Source organism: Brachycentrus maculatus, unplaced genomic scaffold (genome assembly GCF_059751285.1).
Source record: "Brachycentrus maculatus isolate JH-2025_06_01 unplaced genomic scaffold, ASM5975128v1 h1tg000061l, whole genome shotgun sequence".
NCBI lineage: Eukaryota > Metazoa > Arthropoda > Insecta > Trichoptera > Brachycentridae > Brachycentrus > Brachycentrus maculatus.
In genome coordinates this window covers 1,737,027-1,755,000 of record NW_028280815.1, presented here as the reverse complement: position 1 = coordinate 1,755,000, position 17,974 = coordinate 1,737,027, and the positions used below count along the sequence as shown (strand labels likewise).

The following is a 17,974-nucleotide window of genomic DNA, read 5'->3' as shown; positions in this document are numbered from 1 at the left end:
CTTAAAAACATACTACTTTCATGTCTACCGGTTTCGGAATAACCATTCCATCACCAGGTCAAATGTGAACTTTTTTTACGCTATTGAGGAAGTATTGCTTCACAAAAATACAAATATTACTAGCTTTATATCACAATAAACGACATGTACAGTTTATTTATTAAGTAAATAATTGTAAAAAAAATTAATGAAAAATATTATGTTTATCTCTATGTAAAAAAAATAAAGGTCAAAATGTGATGCGTTAATATCGCGAAACTAATCAGTCAATAACCTACGCACAAGACCCAAATGTATTCAAAATGGTTTGTAAATGTTTATGAAAATGGCGAAAAATGGCAGAAATATAGTAAGTATATCCAAATTTTAGTAGGGTAATCACGCCAGTTATTATCACTAAGCGGAAAGATTTTATCAATATTAATTTACAACTAAACCATATCGCTCACTCCTTTCAAGAACGTCATAAATCAAAAAACTTGATTTTTCAGGAGAACGTTTTTAAAGTTTAAAAATATAATAAAAATATAATGCAATGTATAAAAAATAAATATCAAGCCACTTACTGAACTTTTTACTGTGCAACAGATCTTTTTAGGTAAAACCTGAAGGTTTTTTCTCCATTTGAAAAATATTTAGTATGCTTAAAAAAATAATTATACAATACCTTTTCTTCGAAATGCAAAAACGACACTTTCTGCCCTGTAGCGGGTAAATATTAAGTTAAAAATATGCCTCATTTGCTAGGATATAGTACATTTTCCGGACATTCCGAAAACATGCACAACGGAAAATTTACGATTTTTGATTTATGACGTTCTTGAAAGGAGTGAGCGATATATTATATCAATGTTAATAACTTTTGGTTTATATATACTAACAATACACAATAAATGGAGCATAATTCTTTAAAGTACGCTAAAATTAAACTCTGAAGTATAAATCTATAATTTAATTTCTCACTGTATTAGTACTGTACTTATTTTGATACAATAACTTTATTTATATTTTGTGTTGTAATATTTGTAATATCAAAAAAAAAATTACAATGTTAATGAACGTCTCGTCGCGGGTTCTTTTAGTGAGACGTTCATAAAATCAACATGTATAGAAAAATTAAAAATAAAAAATAAAATATGGGAGAGTTATAGAAATACGTAATTTTGCGAATAAATGCGTTAATAGATTTTTTGAGGATTGCAGTTTCTGCTGACGAAATAGCGTGTCATCGGCCACTTGACAGCAAAGGCACGATCGCTAAATTGAGTACACTGAATATTCACTTCATGTTTTCTTTATGGAGTTGCCAATAACACTTAGTTTACTGTACCAATTCTAAATAATATTAAAAATATATATTTAAATAAAAAAATGTTTATGATTACTTTTTGAGTTTATTAATGCAAAAACGACTAGTTTCGAGAACTATAGATTTTGTCATCAACAGGTAAAAGTACAAAGTGTGTGTTTTTACCTGTTGATGAGAACATATCGCTCACTCCTTTCAACGACGTCATATACCATAAAAATTGATTTTCAGGAGATCGTTTTTTAAGTTTAAAAATATAATAAAATGTATTAAAAATAAATATCAAGCCACTAATTGAACTTTTTACTGCGCAACAGATCTTTTAAGATAAAACCTGAATGTTTTTTCTCCATTTGAAAAATATTTAGTATATTTAAAAAAATAATAAAACAATACCTTTTCTTCAAAATGCAAAAACAACACTTACTGCCGTGTAGCGGGTAAATATGAAGTTAAAAATATGCCGCTTTTGCTGAGATATAGTACATTTTCTGGGCATTCCGAAAATATGCACTACTGAAAATTGACGATTTTTTATTTATGACGTTCTTGAAAGGAGTGAGCGATATCTTGATTGATACAAGATATTGAGTCCATTGTGTCTATTGTATTGTTGTATCTTTTGTATTGTTTTTAGGGATCAACCTTATTCATTTTATTTTGAACTATACACATCATTTAAAGACTTTTGATATATGACGGTGTTGAAAGGAGTGAGCGATATGTATTTCTCGTAACTAGTTGAGTTTACCTAAATTAACTCAACAAGTGGTCTTATTTTATTTCAATTATCGTATTATTCCACAAAGTTCATGCCAAATCAATAAACAATAAAAGAAAATATTGTAAAAATATTTTAATTGATCCACCAAAATAAAATTTGTCGACCGAATGCATATATAATTTATCGATAATAACTTACGATTGCACGCGTATAAAAATATATAAGTATGTATGACGAAAGGTACAGCGTTTGGTAATTAATTGATAACGAATATAAAATATAATGATAACACTCGATCCAAATATGTGTAATTGCCAAATATTGCGTCAATTTTAATAAATTCAACTTGTAAACAATGAAAAAAAAACACTAGATTGGCATTCGCAATATTTGACACACTTCACGCAGTTCGGAAAATCACTGGACTTGTAACACATTCGATTATAATTTTAAATTTGAACCAATTTGAAGCGGTTCTTTTTTATTTAAAAAAATTTCGACGATTATATCATTGAATTTGTATTGACTCACGATTCTCATTTCAAATTTTAAAAACTCGCGACGATTCTTCTTTCAAAATTGAATAAAACGGTGATTCCTATTTCAAATTTTAATAACATTCGACGATTCTTATTTCAATTTTTAACAATCTTTTCTTAAATTTGAATTGACGTACGATTCTTATTTTAAATTTTAATAATTTTCGACGATTCTTATTTCAAATTTTAATAACTTTCGACCGTTCTTTTTTCAAATTTTAACAATCCTCACTCAAATTTGAATTGACTTACAATTCTTATTTCAAATTTTAATAACTTTCGACGAATTAATTTCAAATTTTAACAATCTTCACTGAAATTAAATTTACTTGTGATTCTTATTTAGTTGACAGACCATAGATATTGTATGGAGTGGGAAATGTTAACTTTATTTTAGTTCACGTTATCGCGTCGGACTGTCACCGTGCCACAGTTTACTGCAGACTGAGGAATGAATAATACTGAATGCGAATTGACAGCCGATGATCTTCGCAGAACTACAGCGACGATAATGTTAATTATTATGACAGCCAATTCGAGGGACATTCTAATAACAAACGTAGCAATATTGATTTATTGTGACAAATGGGGTGACGCTCCCAACAATGGACACTTTGAAGCCGGAAGATGTAAAAGGATTGAAGCGAAATTATCAGGATTTTTCACCAGAGAATTGTAATTAAGGTCCAATAAATCGCAACTTCATTTTCTAAAGCCAGGTAACATTTAACGTAATTGATTTTTTGCTTGAAACGCCGTTATTGTACTTCGAAATAAATATATGGTTTTGAAAGGAAAAGAGTTATTGAAAGGTAAGGAGTTAAAAAATAATTTATCAATATATATTCTATACTAAATAAAAAATATTAATTTCAATATTAATATAATATAGTATAATATGTATAATATATATATATATATATATATATATATATATATATATATATATATATATATATATATATATATATATATATATATATATGTATAATATATGTAAATATATATATATATATATATATATATATATATATATATATGTAATAAAATACCTAGGTACCTACCTATACATTTTATTAAGTACTTACAAAAAGTACCTACATAAAACAGTTCTACCACCAGATGCCGCATGCGTCGCTCAGAATAAAACAAAAGACTTCCGATAATATTATTAACTGTCAGAATCAGATAGATAGATAGATAGATAGATATAAAAATTATTATAAAGATAGATTAAGAATAAACTTTAATTACAAAGCAACACATTGTTTATTTTATTATTATACACCCACTTTACATATTATTTACACTTAATTTTCAAAAGGAAAATATTACCACGTTATATATATATAAGGTAAGTGTCTATAATACTGACCTAGTTTTTGTCTTAAGCCGGTCCATATTTTTAAAATATTTATTTAATATTAAAACGGCTTGATAATTTTTTTAATTTATTTTTATTTTTTAATGGGATAGTTTTATCCTTACAAAGTTAAAAAAATAATAGTCAAAAGTCAAGTGCATATATTAAAATCCACGCAATAAACAGTTAAAGGCTTTGTATTCAATACTGACCTATTCGAAATGGATTATTTCATAATACTGACCGCTGTTGCCCCTATTACTGACTATGAGTGAAAAAGACAACTCAATTCATATTTTAATATATTTTACCATATGTAAACTGGAGTAAGATATAAGTATTTGTAATGGAAATAAATGTAAAAGTAAGTACTTATGCGAAAATTTATTATTTATTAAAAAAAAACATATTGGTTAAACAAAATGTATTGTTAATGTATTTTTTTAAGCTCACTATAAATAAGTAATTCTGGAATGGAATAATTTCCTCTAGCATTTAGTCACACCGGTTCTGGAATTGTTTTTATGATTCCTTCTGAAGTATACTATATAGTATCCTGTTTTTCTGGCACTTCCAGTTCAGGCATACCACGACCTTGATCAAAGCGGAACCATCCTTTTTGGGATTTATTACAATTCCTAAAAAATTCCCCTTCCTACTTTACAATACAGGACTCATTTTATTTTAGTTTTTACGAGGAAGATTTTTTTGAAGACCCTTGGTGATTTTCAGTTTTTTTTTCTTCTTTTCTGCCACTTTATCTTCTGGCACACAGAGACTGCTTAACCTTTCCTGTCCAGAGTAAAAAAAAACAATCCGCGGGTTCCGAAGGGGGTACTGGCAATACCCCAAGTAAAATGCTAAAAATACAGGTTTTTCACAAATTCGACTTATGTCAAAATGTTTATCATGCTATTGTTATTCTATTTTTTCCATTTAAATTTGAATTTTCTGCAATAAACAATAATTTTCAAAAAAACATAGTTGTGAAAAAGTTCTCTGCGGAAATGACATTCAATTCCGCCCAATGTTTAAGCATCACTGGACACTAGGCGCTTCGGCCGGAAACGATGCAAGCGAGAGGGGGTGAGGAGAGAAAGAGAGAGAGAGAATCATACTACTCGGTACATACTAGCGGGTTTCTAATTTGTCGTATATTATGGTGAAAAAAAAACAAAGAATGGTAAAAAAATCAGATAGCGAGAAACAATACAAAAATGACATTACGTTGTATGAACAGTTTGGACTTGGGTTTAGGAATATCTGTCCATCTGTAGCCTGATTTGGAAGTGAACAAATTTTCTTCATTTCTACTGTTGTCTACCATATGTACGGGCTTGACGCTGTTAGAGTCAGATTCATCAAGTTCTTGGATTATATAGTTATCTGAGTCGGCGTCGGAAGCATAATCTTTATTTTCTAACCCTAAATGGAATTCATCATCACTTATATACATACATCAGTGTCCGTATAGCTCAGAAGTTGCTCAATCATATCATCTGTCAATTATTTTCCACTCATTGTCCTAACAAAGTAAATATTAAAATTATGACAATTTAATTAGTGTAAAAAGGTAGATATTTATAAAATAAATATGAAAATGCAATTGCACCAAGAAATTTCAGTAGATAATTTAAATTAATAATAATTCTTATTAGAAACGAAAATAAACACTCTGTATTTGCCAAATAACGCTAGCGTATCGAGAACACGATTCACACGCGTGCAAATTTGGGGATCTACCGCCGATGGTTAAACTGTGGAGATAAATACAGCGCTAGTAAAGAAATTGATATCCCCTTCGGAACGGGACAGTTAAACGCTGTTAGAACATTTAAGATCGTGGGATTTGGAGGTTTACAAGGAGTAACCTCATTTGGGTGTGCAACATTAGAGCATGATTGTAGTGTGCCTGATATGTATATACATATATATATATACATATATATATATACATATATATATATATATATATATATATATATATATATATATATATATATATATATATATATATATATATATATAAATATATATATATATATATATATATATATATATATATATATATATATATATATATATATATATAAATATATATATATATATATATATATTATATATATATATATATATATATATATATATATATATATATATATATATATATATATAAATATATATATATATATATATATATATATATATATATATATATATATATATATATATATATATTTATATATATATATATATATACATATATATATATATATATATATATATATATATATATATATATATATATATATATATATATATATATATATATACATATATATATATATATATATATATATATATATATATATATATATATATATATACATATATATATATATATATATATATATATATATATATATATATATATATATATATATATATATATATATATATATTTATATTTATATTCTACTAACCCTTATCCGCACCCGATGGTGCACTGTATCTGCACTGATGTTGTATTGACGCAGTGTTATCTCGATAGTTAATTACATGAAGGCAAGGTGATCACTCATGCGAGTATAGTGGAATCAGTTTATGTTTGATAATAAACAAAGTTTTTTTTGTTGATATTATGTTAAAAAAGAAAAAATAAATTGTATTTTAACATAAGAAAAATCACAAAAAGATGGCTCAGAACGAAACTCCTTTTCTGAAATAGTATGTGTTTATAATACTGATCTAGATTCGTTTCTATTACTGACCGCTGAAACTATTTATTATAATTATAAAACCAAGCAAAAATATATAGGTCAGAATTAGGCCCCCATAATCCAAAAACTGTATGCTATCCAAAGCACGCAAGAAATTTACGTATTTAAGAATTTTCACAAATTTATGTAAACTTTAAAAATGCTCTCGTCTTACTCATTACTGACCTATAGGTCAGTAAAGGAAACTAATGAAATTTCGGGTGAATGTAATACTGACAACTTTTATTTTATAAATGTATTGTATTAATCATATGGTTATTTCACAAATACTTTGTTTTTTGTAAATTCAGTACACTAAACTAACTAACACATATAAAATATTAGTAAATATCAATCATATAAAAATAATACACCTTTAAAATAAAACTTGAAAGATTAGGCTTGTCTGTTAAGGATTTTCCGTGTGCGCGCGCTACTTGCCAGATGTCCAAACTATAACTGATATTTCAAATATGAAAAATCAAAATATTGACTGTAAAACATTGTCATCACATAACACAAGCATGGCTGCAGTGTTGGTAATATTAAAAATTAGTAAAAATTGAACCAGTGTCTTATTATCTGTTGTTTCTTTGAAATAGGTCAGCAATAGGGGCTAGGTCAGTTTTATAGACACTTACCTTATATATATATAAAACGTTATAAAACGACAATTTTGTTAAATGGAAATGGATTATGAAACATTAGATGTATTAAAACAATTACTACAATATGTTCGGAGTGAGAGAGAAAAATTAGAAGATGATCAAAGAAAACGATTAGAAGATAATCAAAGAAGACGTGGAAATCTAAGAACTAGTGATAAAATTAAAGATAAAAGTCCATGTAAGATTTGTGAAAATTTAAATAAGGGAACTCGATATCACTCTGAAGCAAGGTGCTGGTTTAAAACAAAGGAGGATGATAAGATTAATAATAAAAATGAAGATTTACAAATTACACAGAAAAAGTGCTTGAAGAATGAAAATAAAAACAATGTGAAAAAAATTTCTACAAAATATAAAATAAAATATACTCCCGGAAAGAAGAATTTAGAAGTAGATTGTCTAAGCAGGAATCCAGTATTAAACTCGAATGAAAATGCAGATGAACAATTAAAAGTTGTAAATTTGGTTAAATTAGAAGATAATTTAAAAGATCAGGATAAAAATAAAGACATACAAATAACACAGAAACAGTGCTTGAAAAATGAAAATAAAAATAAAGTAGAAAAAACTTCTACGAAAGATAAAATAAAATATTCTCCAGGAAAGAAGAATTTAGAAGTAGATTGTCTAAGCAGGAATCCAGTATTAAATTCGAATGAAAATGCAGATGAACAATTAAAAGTTGTAAATTTGGTTATATTAGAAGATACTTTAAGAGATCTGAATAAAAATGAAGGAATTCAAAAGAAAAAAACAAATGGATTGAAAAAAACTGTGTCTACTTTAAAAGGGTCAAGAAAAAAAAATACAAAAAAAAGAAAGAAAGAAAAAAGAACGGAAAAAAAAGAATGAAAAAAAAACAAGAAAGAAAAAAAAAAAGAAAAAAAAGAAGGAAAAAAGATAGGAGGAAAAAAAAAAAAAAAAAACTTTATCATATCACTAAACTTATACCAGTCTCTTCACTACAAGAAGATGATCCGGAGGACGAGAGAAAATTTTACTATGAATTTTCATCCCCAAGGGGGGAGATGTAATAAAATACCTAGGTACCTACCTATACATTTTATTAAGTACTTACAAAAAGTACCTACATAAAACAGTTCTACCACCAGATGCCGCATGCGTCGCTCAGAATAAAACAAAAGACTTCCGATAATATTATTAACTGTCAGAATCAGATAGATAGATAGATAGATAGATATAAAAATTATTATAAAGATAGATTAAGAATAAACTTTAATTACAAAGCAACACATTGTTTATTTTATTATTATACACCCACTTTACATATTATTTACACTTAATTTTCAAAAGGAAAATATTACCACGTTATATATATATATATATATATATATATAACGTTATATATATATATATATATATATATATATATAACGTTATATATATATATATATATATATATATATATATATATATATATATATATATATATATATATATATATATATATATATATTATAAATATGGTGTTCAGTAGAATTCCGGAAATTCGAAATCCCTGGAAATCCAAACAAGATTTTGATGAAAAACATTTTTTAAAACACGCAAAGACTGACATAATTTTTTTTATATATAACCTAATTTTGTTGAAAAATTATTTAAAAGTTAGTATTGAGTATTATACCTATATTGCTACTTAGCTGCTGTAATAAAAAGTTATCGATTTAAATGTTAAAAGCTCGTATGTACAACGTAACTACTGTAGCGTATATGTACTGTATTACAATTTTCTCGGCTAACCGAACTTTTCCAAATCCGAACAAGCTACAGTCCCAATTCGAATTTCAGGATTCCACTGTTTATAAAATAAATAATTAAAACATCGGGAATCTAATGATACTACAGTTTCTTTTTATTATCTTATCATTAAATGATAAATTGGATAGATCAGAACATAGCTAACCTTGTACCATATTGCTATCAAGTATTGTCGCTGCATAGCCCTGATGTTGAGCGGCGTAAACATTTTCGTTAAGTTTTTAAAGAAAAAGATAAACAAAATAATTAACACCAATAAAAAACAGGAGATGGAAAGTGTAAGACCTGAATACATATAGAAAGTGACAGAATGTTCAGGATGTGTCGGTTTAAAACAGACCAAGGACATGGAAATATTAAGACCGTACCATACCAAAATTTGTCCTATACAACTGATTTTTTTAATTGTTTTTTTTTTATTCTAATCTGTAAATTAGTTTGCTAGTGGTACGAAAATTGTAATCTAATTTTAATTAAAAATGGAGATCACTTGGTAAAACAAAAAAAAATCCCGGAACTCACATCATGGCAAACTTTTTACTTGGCTCTTTAAACGTGTTAAGGAAAAAATAAAAGTTGATTTGATAAATGCAAATTTTCCATAAAAACAAAGTATTCTATAAAATTCCTTTTATTTGTTTCCTTTAGTCCATGGCTTTTATAAGCCATGGAGTATAGTCGATTTAAGCTTCAAAGGGTTAAAAGAATTATTTAATTACAATATCATATTTTATCAATTTTGCGAATCATATAAATATATAGATTGTAATTACGAAGGTGTTAACATTGTTTCGTTTAATTGATATTGTTTTTTTTTAATCTATCCGTGAAAAAGGTGCCAGAACGCCGTTCCACCGCGTTACATGAAAAAAAGCCCTGCTTAAAATCCACCGTGACACGTGTTTCGTCGATGCATTCAGCATCATTTTCAAATATGAAAATGATCCGGGATGTAAGGAAACACGTGTTACAATTTTTTCAAAGAAATATTGGTATTTACCAAGTGAAATTAAATTAAAAATGGATAGATAGTACTAAAAATGAAGATATTAGAAAGAAATGTAAGGCTAAGTTAAGGATAATTGAAAATATTAAGAAAAGTTCAGTGAGGTGGTTGACACATGTGGAGTGAATGGGTTTCATGAAATGTGAATTGAGAGAACAGAACAGACTTGCAAGGATCAAATCAGAATCTAAAATCTGATCGAGTCTACGTAACCGGAGGGCATGTGTGACTAGATGTATGGATGTAGAGGAAACTAGGATTGTATGTTAGGTCAGAGGAGTGTGGCGTTCTACATATGATCTATCCTCAATGCCGGCATGTTGGTGATCCCGTAAACCAGCCAATGACAGGTCGTATGCCCCGACCATATTCTTCTTCATCTACGTTGAGTATCAATTGAAACAATACTGATGTAATATTTTTTACTCATTAAAACCTGTGTATCCCTGCACTATTGACATTACACATTTAAATTTGAAGAAATAACGCAGACGTGCCAACATAACAATGTCAGTAACTAGAATTTTATCAATTGAGTGTTCACAACAAATTATTTTAAAAGGAAATTCAGAGAAGTGGGTAATTGTTCGTAAAATGGCTGGATTCCCCAACTGGTAAGAAATAAGTACGGGTAAGTGAATGAGTAATTATTTTCGTATTGTATTGTGTGTATGTTCTCGCAGCTGACCGCAGAAACGCGTGTTTTAAATAATTTACAGCCAATTTAGAAACACATGTGCGCGTATCCACCTTTTTTTAAAATTCTTTTGCATTTCACAATATTTACAATAAAAAAAAGCACAAAAACGGTGTTAAAAAAATAATTGCTTAAAATTTTACCTGGATTTAGAGAAAATGAAGTTACATATGATCAATGAAATGTATAAAGTCATGCCTCTAGCGAGATAGCGAGTGTTTTTGCCTAGAATTTCCACTCATGAATTACGTGAAATTTTAGTCACTTTAAACATAAAGTGTAAATCCACTCAGGAGTAGGCATAGGCTGTAAAACTTAAAAAGTTGAAGCCTAAGTAGGGTCATGACGTTAGGTAATTTAAAAAAAAGTTACAACGAATACTGGGCCTTATGGACTGCATTTAAACTGTATGTTGATATCTATGAACGGCTGATACATTTTAATAGCTTTATTTTTTTTTTAATTAAAGTTTTACATAGTAAATATGACTATTATGTGAAGCTAGTTCTAAATTTTAGAGTTGGGTCCTTGGGACGTTGAAGGTTGAAGAGAGGGTAGGAGCTGTTTCTTATTTTCATTTATTTATTTAATTTTTTTTATTTCTTATCAGTAGGAACATAGACAATAGGGGGGGAGGCTTTAGTCATTGTCATATTGTTAATTGTGGGTTTATTGTTATTTATATTTCAATGAATTTCTATTGTTTCAAAATGTTGCAGTTTATGGCTTTTAGTATTAATTATTTTTAGGGATTTCTACGTTATTGTGATTAAAATTACCACAAAGTGACTGCCGAATCAATTAATGAAAAATGCTTTATTTTTAATTTGTAATAACTAATTTCCTTATTCTAGAATTTGACTGAAAATTATTCCAACATGACAAATTCGCGGAAAGTATTGCGCAAGATGGAGATACAAAATATTTATCCGCTTTGACGTCACAGCGTAGCAATTTCGTAGCCGAAAATAAACACACATTTGGAAAATCACATACTGACTTACAAAACATAATATGAGTAGTCCACTTGCAAACCACGTTGTGTAAAAAAAAAGTTTTTTTTGCCAATGGCGGCAATCGGTAGAAGACGAATTTGAGCTTTTTAGAGAGATTTTTGAAAGTGAACTGTCGATCGGCATAGCGAGTTTAGCAACAGTATTGATTTTTCTATTCCATTTTATTCCTAACATTACGAGTTTTGGCAGAATATGTTAAAATATGGACGTTCATATTTTAAATCGAGGGTGGCCAGCCCGCGGCCCGCGGCGCCCTTACGTGCGCCCCGCGGTCATGTATGAAGAATATATTTTTAAACCAGTGATAGATTGTATTTGTGACACACGGTTTTTATACATCAACAAAATTTATGCACTTAAGTATTATCTATGAGTCAAGTCATGCACGTTGTTATAAACAGTGAACAATATCCATTCACTTGCTCTTCAGCATTGCCAATTTTTAAAAAATCTCGAAAACCAGTTAAGGCGTCTAACTTCAACTATTGAAATAGATTTAGAAAAATTGAGTAAACGAAAAGAAACTCATACCTCGCACGGAGTGGCCTTTGATAAATTGTTTTTTTTTTTATTATTAAATAAAATTGTTTGATTTATGTGTGATAGTGATTGATAGTGTCCGCCTCCGTAGTGTAATGGTCAGCACGCTCGGCTACCGTTCTGGAGGTTCCGGGTTCGATTCCTAGAGGGGGCTCTAATAAGTGTAAGTGATTTTTTTTCACTTAAATATTTATTCAAAACTACCCTGGACTGGTACCTGAAGTGGAGGGCTGATCAACTTTCCTTCGTGTGTTAACGATCAAGATAACACTGCGTTTGTTGCAGTGCCCTATGCACCATTGGGGTGCGGATAAGGGTTCGAGTAATAATTAATAATTTTGATTGTTAAAAATTTTCTAAATGTTTTTACTAAACAAATATTTTTTTGTTGTTTCAATGTGTGTTTTCTTTTCACATCTGGTTGTAGTGATGTTTTTTTTCACAATTACCCTGATTGTACTTTCTGATTACCTTTCCATTCAAATTATTTATAATACTTACAATCTTAAAATCAATAAGTATGAAATTCGTTTTTATAAAAAAAATAATGATTTCTTTATAATGTCTGTATGCGGCCCTTGGGTATGCCAGTGTGAGTATGGGAAAATTTTGAGTCATCTCATTTGGGTCGGCCAGGCCTGTTTTAAATGTTCTACCGATTACTACTAAAAAACATTTTTTTATACATAACGTGGTTTGCAAGTGGACTACTCATATAACGTATGTATGTATATAACATTACGTGGGTATATCGACTTAAAAATAAATCTACTGACGATGGATTCGTCGCCACGCCCGTCGCAAAATTTTCATAAAAACTAATATTAGTTTCGATTAAAATTTTGCGACGGATTAGTTGTTTTTGCCAAAAATCTATTTTGGCAAAACAATTAACCTATAAACAAATTTAATCAACTGTTTAACGCCCAAAAAAAGTGAAAATGTAAAAAATGTAAAATGAAGGGACAATTTAATTTTTGAAAGCGAGTTCTCTCAACAATTTAATATGATTTTCTTGTAAATACTTACATTTATTGTGTATGAATTTAGAATTTTTGCTAAATTTAGCATTTGAGCATCCCCCTATTGTCTATGTTCCCACTGATAAGAAATAAAAATAAAAATAAAAAATAAAAATAAAAACTCTTCCTTCTTCAATCTTCAACGTCCCAAGGATCCAACTCTAAAATTTGGAATTAGCTTCACATACAGTGTTTGAAAATGACGCGGAATGCATCAAAACACGTGTCACAGTATATTTTAAGAAATAGTGGTATTTTTAATTAATGTTTTACTTAGTAAATACCACTATTTCTTAAAATCTACTGTGACACGTGTTTCGATGCATTCCGCATCATTTTCAAACACCGTATGATGCGGAATGCATCGAAACACGTGTCACAGTAGATTTTAAGAAATAGTGGTATTTACTAAGTAAAACATTAATTAAAAATGGATAGATTTTACCACAAAGTGACTGCCGAATCAATTAATGAAAATAGTGGTATTTACTAAGTAAAAAATGATTGAAAATGGATAGGTTTTAACACAAAGTGACTGCCGAATCAATTAATGAAATCTTTGGTATTTCTTCGGGGTCATGCCAAGGATGCGCCAAAGAGACAGGTACATATGCGTAGGTACATTACGTACATATTATGCACGGTTTAAAGAATTATTGCGAATACGGTTGACATGTCAACAAGGACATATGAATTGTTATCATCATACAGTTGAGGTTATGTTACACATAATTGACTTGTTAATTTATCGAGTGATAGTAACGCTTTAGAATTTCAGCCATTTTTCTTCTGTGCGAGGTTCACTTGAACAATGGAGCATGTCACTGAACAATATTATGCTAATGCGTAGCGATTTCCTTACTGAATTATAAAAACAGTCAGGTTATATACTAACAACAGCCAATGTCAAGATTTTTTAACATCATACTGAGGTATATCTATTTTTATTATCTTATTTTTTGACATTTTAATATAGATGAAGAAGAATATGGAATTCTAGGCACTTACGGGGCTGACGACCGACAAAGGCTGGTTTAAGTGTTCACTTTACACACGTATAACATTCACCAATTCTACCCATTATTGACAACCACAATACTCAAATTCTTGGAAGCTCTATAAACCTACATATGAACCAATTTTTAACATTGTTCTTGAATCCCTAGAACTTCACTAGAAACATCTATTGGTGAGATGAAAAGAAGCTTTTTTACTGAGCAGAAACTCTTTTATTAGTGCGTAAGGTCCACAAATTATAAGCTAAAATAATAAAAATGAAAATGATATTTTCTGGCGTTTCTCAATGTATGTGATTATAATCCAGGATTCGGACCTCACATAGTAATAAAAGAGTTTCTGCTCAATAAAAAGCTTCTTTTCATCTCACCAATAGATGTTTCTAGTGAAGTTCTACTGATTCAAGAACAGTGTTTCAAAATTGGTTCGTGTATATAAAACTTCCAAGAATTTGAGTTGTGTGGTTGTCAATAATGGGTATAATTGCCGAAAGTGATTTCTTTAACCAGCCAATGACGGTCGTCAGCCCCGTAAGTGCTCAGACTTCCATATTTTTCTTCATCTTTGATGAGATGTCAAAAAAAATATGAAAGCTATATGTATTAAGTAATAACGTCTGGTCCGACAGTTAAAAAATGTACAATTCAAACAAAAAGTTCGCAATTATTAAGTAGGTACCTATCTGTCAAGTCAAGAGGATGCTGAAAGGCGAGAAATGCTCTTTTTATTGAGAATGTCACGGTCTAAAATTGAAGACAGAGATCTAGCTTTCATGTTATTCCGATTAAGATTAAACTGCGTCAAACGAATGCAGGGCCCTATACACCATTTGGTGGAAAAAATAATGAATAATTTGAACATTACCAAATCATTAGGAGCTGGCTTTCCAAATAAATATGTTTGAACGAGGTACATTTGTCTTCTTTACCCGACATAGTTTGTAATAAATTTTAAATAGTAGGTATATAATTCCATTGATTGATTAAACAGTCATTTTCTTGTAAAAATCAAGCCATTTTTCATTTAAGTTTTGCTTGGTAAATACCACCTTTTCTTCAAATATATTGTGACACGTGTTTCGATGCATTCTGCATCATTTTATCACCCCACATTTTCGTATCCGACAATGACTAAAGCCTCAAATATCGTGTTAGAAAATAATGCGGAATGTATCGAAACACGTGTCATAATAGATTTTAAGAAATAGTGGTATTTACCAAGTAAAACTTAAATAAAAAAGAATATAATTCATTTAGGTCCAAATAAGCGTTGCAACATCTTTGACGATGCATCCATGTTGTAAAATGATAAGTAATGGATAGCAATCGATATAAAAGAAATACAATTAAGAATTAGTCATTAGTCTCGCTATTTAATGAATGGATCGCATTCCTGGCTACAAATGTTCTGTTTCAAACATTTTTATACTTATGTACTAATCTTGTAATAACGTCTTCGACTAGCCCCAAAATACTGTATTCCATAATCAGAAAAAAGGATTTATTTATTTAAAATAATGCGATTTTTTCAAAAGATGGAAATTCAAAATAAATCTGCTATTTGGAATTGAATAAAAAGTTATGATTTTTTTTTAATTGCGACAAGTATTTAAAAATCATGTAATAAGATTTGATTGAAAATTATGTTCTTGTGTATTGATAAATTAAACATTCGGAAAAAGTTATAATGTTAAAAACACAGGCGTCTCGATATTCCTCAAAAAATGTGTAAACGAATGGTATTTTTCTTATGTACATCTCTATAGATCAGATATTGTGCACGATATATTTTGTAAAATTTTCCTCTCAAATCTCATTTTATGATAAAAACAAGTAAACTAATTCATTACCATGTGAATTAAATATTCAAATCTCGAAATTTATATAAAATATTAAATTTAACATTTTTTCTTTGAGAAGACCTGAAGTCAGTAAAAAAAATACTGTATATGAATATAAATAATATGGAGTGAAAAGGGCATTATAACTTTTCAGTGAGTACCCACACGAAACCGCTGAAAAAAAAGATTTGTACCTACGTACTCGAGAATCGAAACCTTGCAATACTAATTGAAATACATTAAACAAATTGGAAGCAATCAAGATAATGTACCTATTGATATATCGATCATGTATGATTGTTATGATTTATTTATATCACAATACGAACCGCTCTATGACAATGAAATATAGTATAATTGATCCTAAGCACCGATCACTTCCTTGTAGAATCAGAACAAGAACCGGAAAATCGATAGTTTATGCACAGTACTCACTTTTTCACTACACTTTTCATATTTTCACCTAACCTCTAAACGTCAAGTTGGGTGGAAAACGTATTTCCCTCGCGAAAACTCTCGATTTATGAGACGACCCGAACGTTGACCGCCGCGGGATGGACGTTGTTTGTGTTTAACGGGAGTTTTGGCGGGACTTAGAGGCATTTTTTTGCACGATCCGTCACGGCGGACGCTCGATTCTTGACGTAAGAAAACACATGTTGGGGTAAGTGTAGAAAGGGGCAGTAGGCAAATAGAAAGCGCGGAACGGAACCCGCACATTATTTAATTTTTACTTAATATAATTAAACAGAAAATGTTCATTGATTGATTTTGTTCGCCTCAATAGTGTAGTGATTTGTGCATTTGGCTACCGTGCATGAAATCTTGTATTCGATTGCCGAGGAGGTGTCAAAACAAATACGTAAATATTTGTGATTTTTTTAAATATTTAAAAATATATAAATACGTCATTGGGTGCGGATAGAGATCATAAGAATGATTCATTACGATCGTAAATAGCGACGCATGCGATTAAAAAAAATTGTTTTAAATTTATAATATACAAGAACTAATTTTTTCATGTTGTTCTGCGATCATCCGTATTATCAAAAGTCTATTTCGCAACATTTTAAACATTCGTCATCGTTCTTTTTTCACACCCCTCTCCGTACTTTGATAGAGCCAAGGGCGCGGCGTCGAATCGACCCAAACCTTAATTTATTAATTATATGAAGGCAAGATGATATTGAAAAGGAGAAGGAATGGTAGGAAAATTGAGAATAACAATAATAGCTTAGGAACCCATGCTCGTAACAGCTTGTGTAATTTATACACTTCTAACGTATAAGAGTCTCTTGAGGTCACATTATTCATGACTAATTTTATTGATGCATAAACAAAACAATTGAAAATAATAATAATTATTATTTTGGATACTTTATATAAAGCGCCATTTTCGTAAAATACTACCTCAAGTGCGCTTATAAAGACTTGGAAAGTGATAGCGATAATTTATTTCATTTTATTTAATAAACCGAAAATGAAAATACCTATTGACATTGAAGAATTACTAATGATAAAAATATTAATTGCAAAAAGAATTGCCCTCCTCAGAAGTGGTTAGCGTTTAAGGCTACCGTGAATGAGGTCTCGGGTTCGATATTCCGAGTATCAAAATAAATATTTTTTAACATCGAAATCTATTTATTTTCAAAAAAATATTATTTTTTATCATTATCAAGTTAGCACTGCACA

At 29.3% G+C, this 17,974-nt stretch overlaps 1 protein-coding gene across 5 annotated transcripts in view; it reads right to left on the bottom strand.

Annotated features, from left to right (window-relative positions):
* Positions 1-17,974, bottom strand: part of Prestin (solute carrier family 26 member prestin) — an 82,845-nt gene that overhangs the window by 39,842 nt on the left and 25,029 nt on the right. Inside the window, exon 1 of one of the 5 annotated variants that reach the window (XM_088256403.1) lies at positions 16,715-16,940. The exons of 1 other annotated variant lie outside the window; for it this stretch is intronic. The gene's annotated coding sequence lies outside the window, so the exon portion shown is untranslated. Of the gene's footprint in view, positions 1-2,231; positions 2,340-2,901; positions 2,995-16,608; positions 16,941-17,974 lie in introns of those variants that run through there. 3 more of the 5 variants (XM_088256402.1, XM_088256404.1, XM_088256405.1) reach the window with 3 other exon arrangements.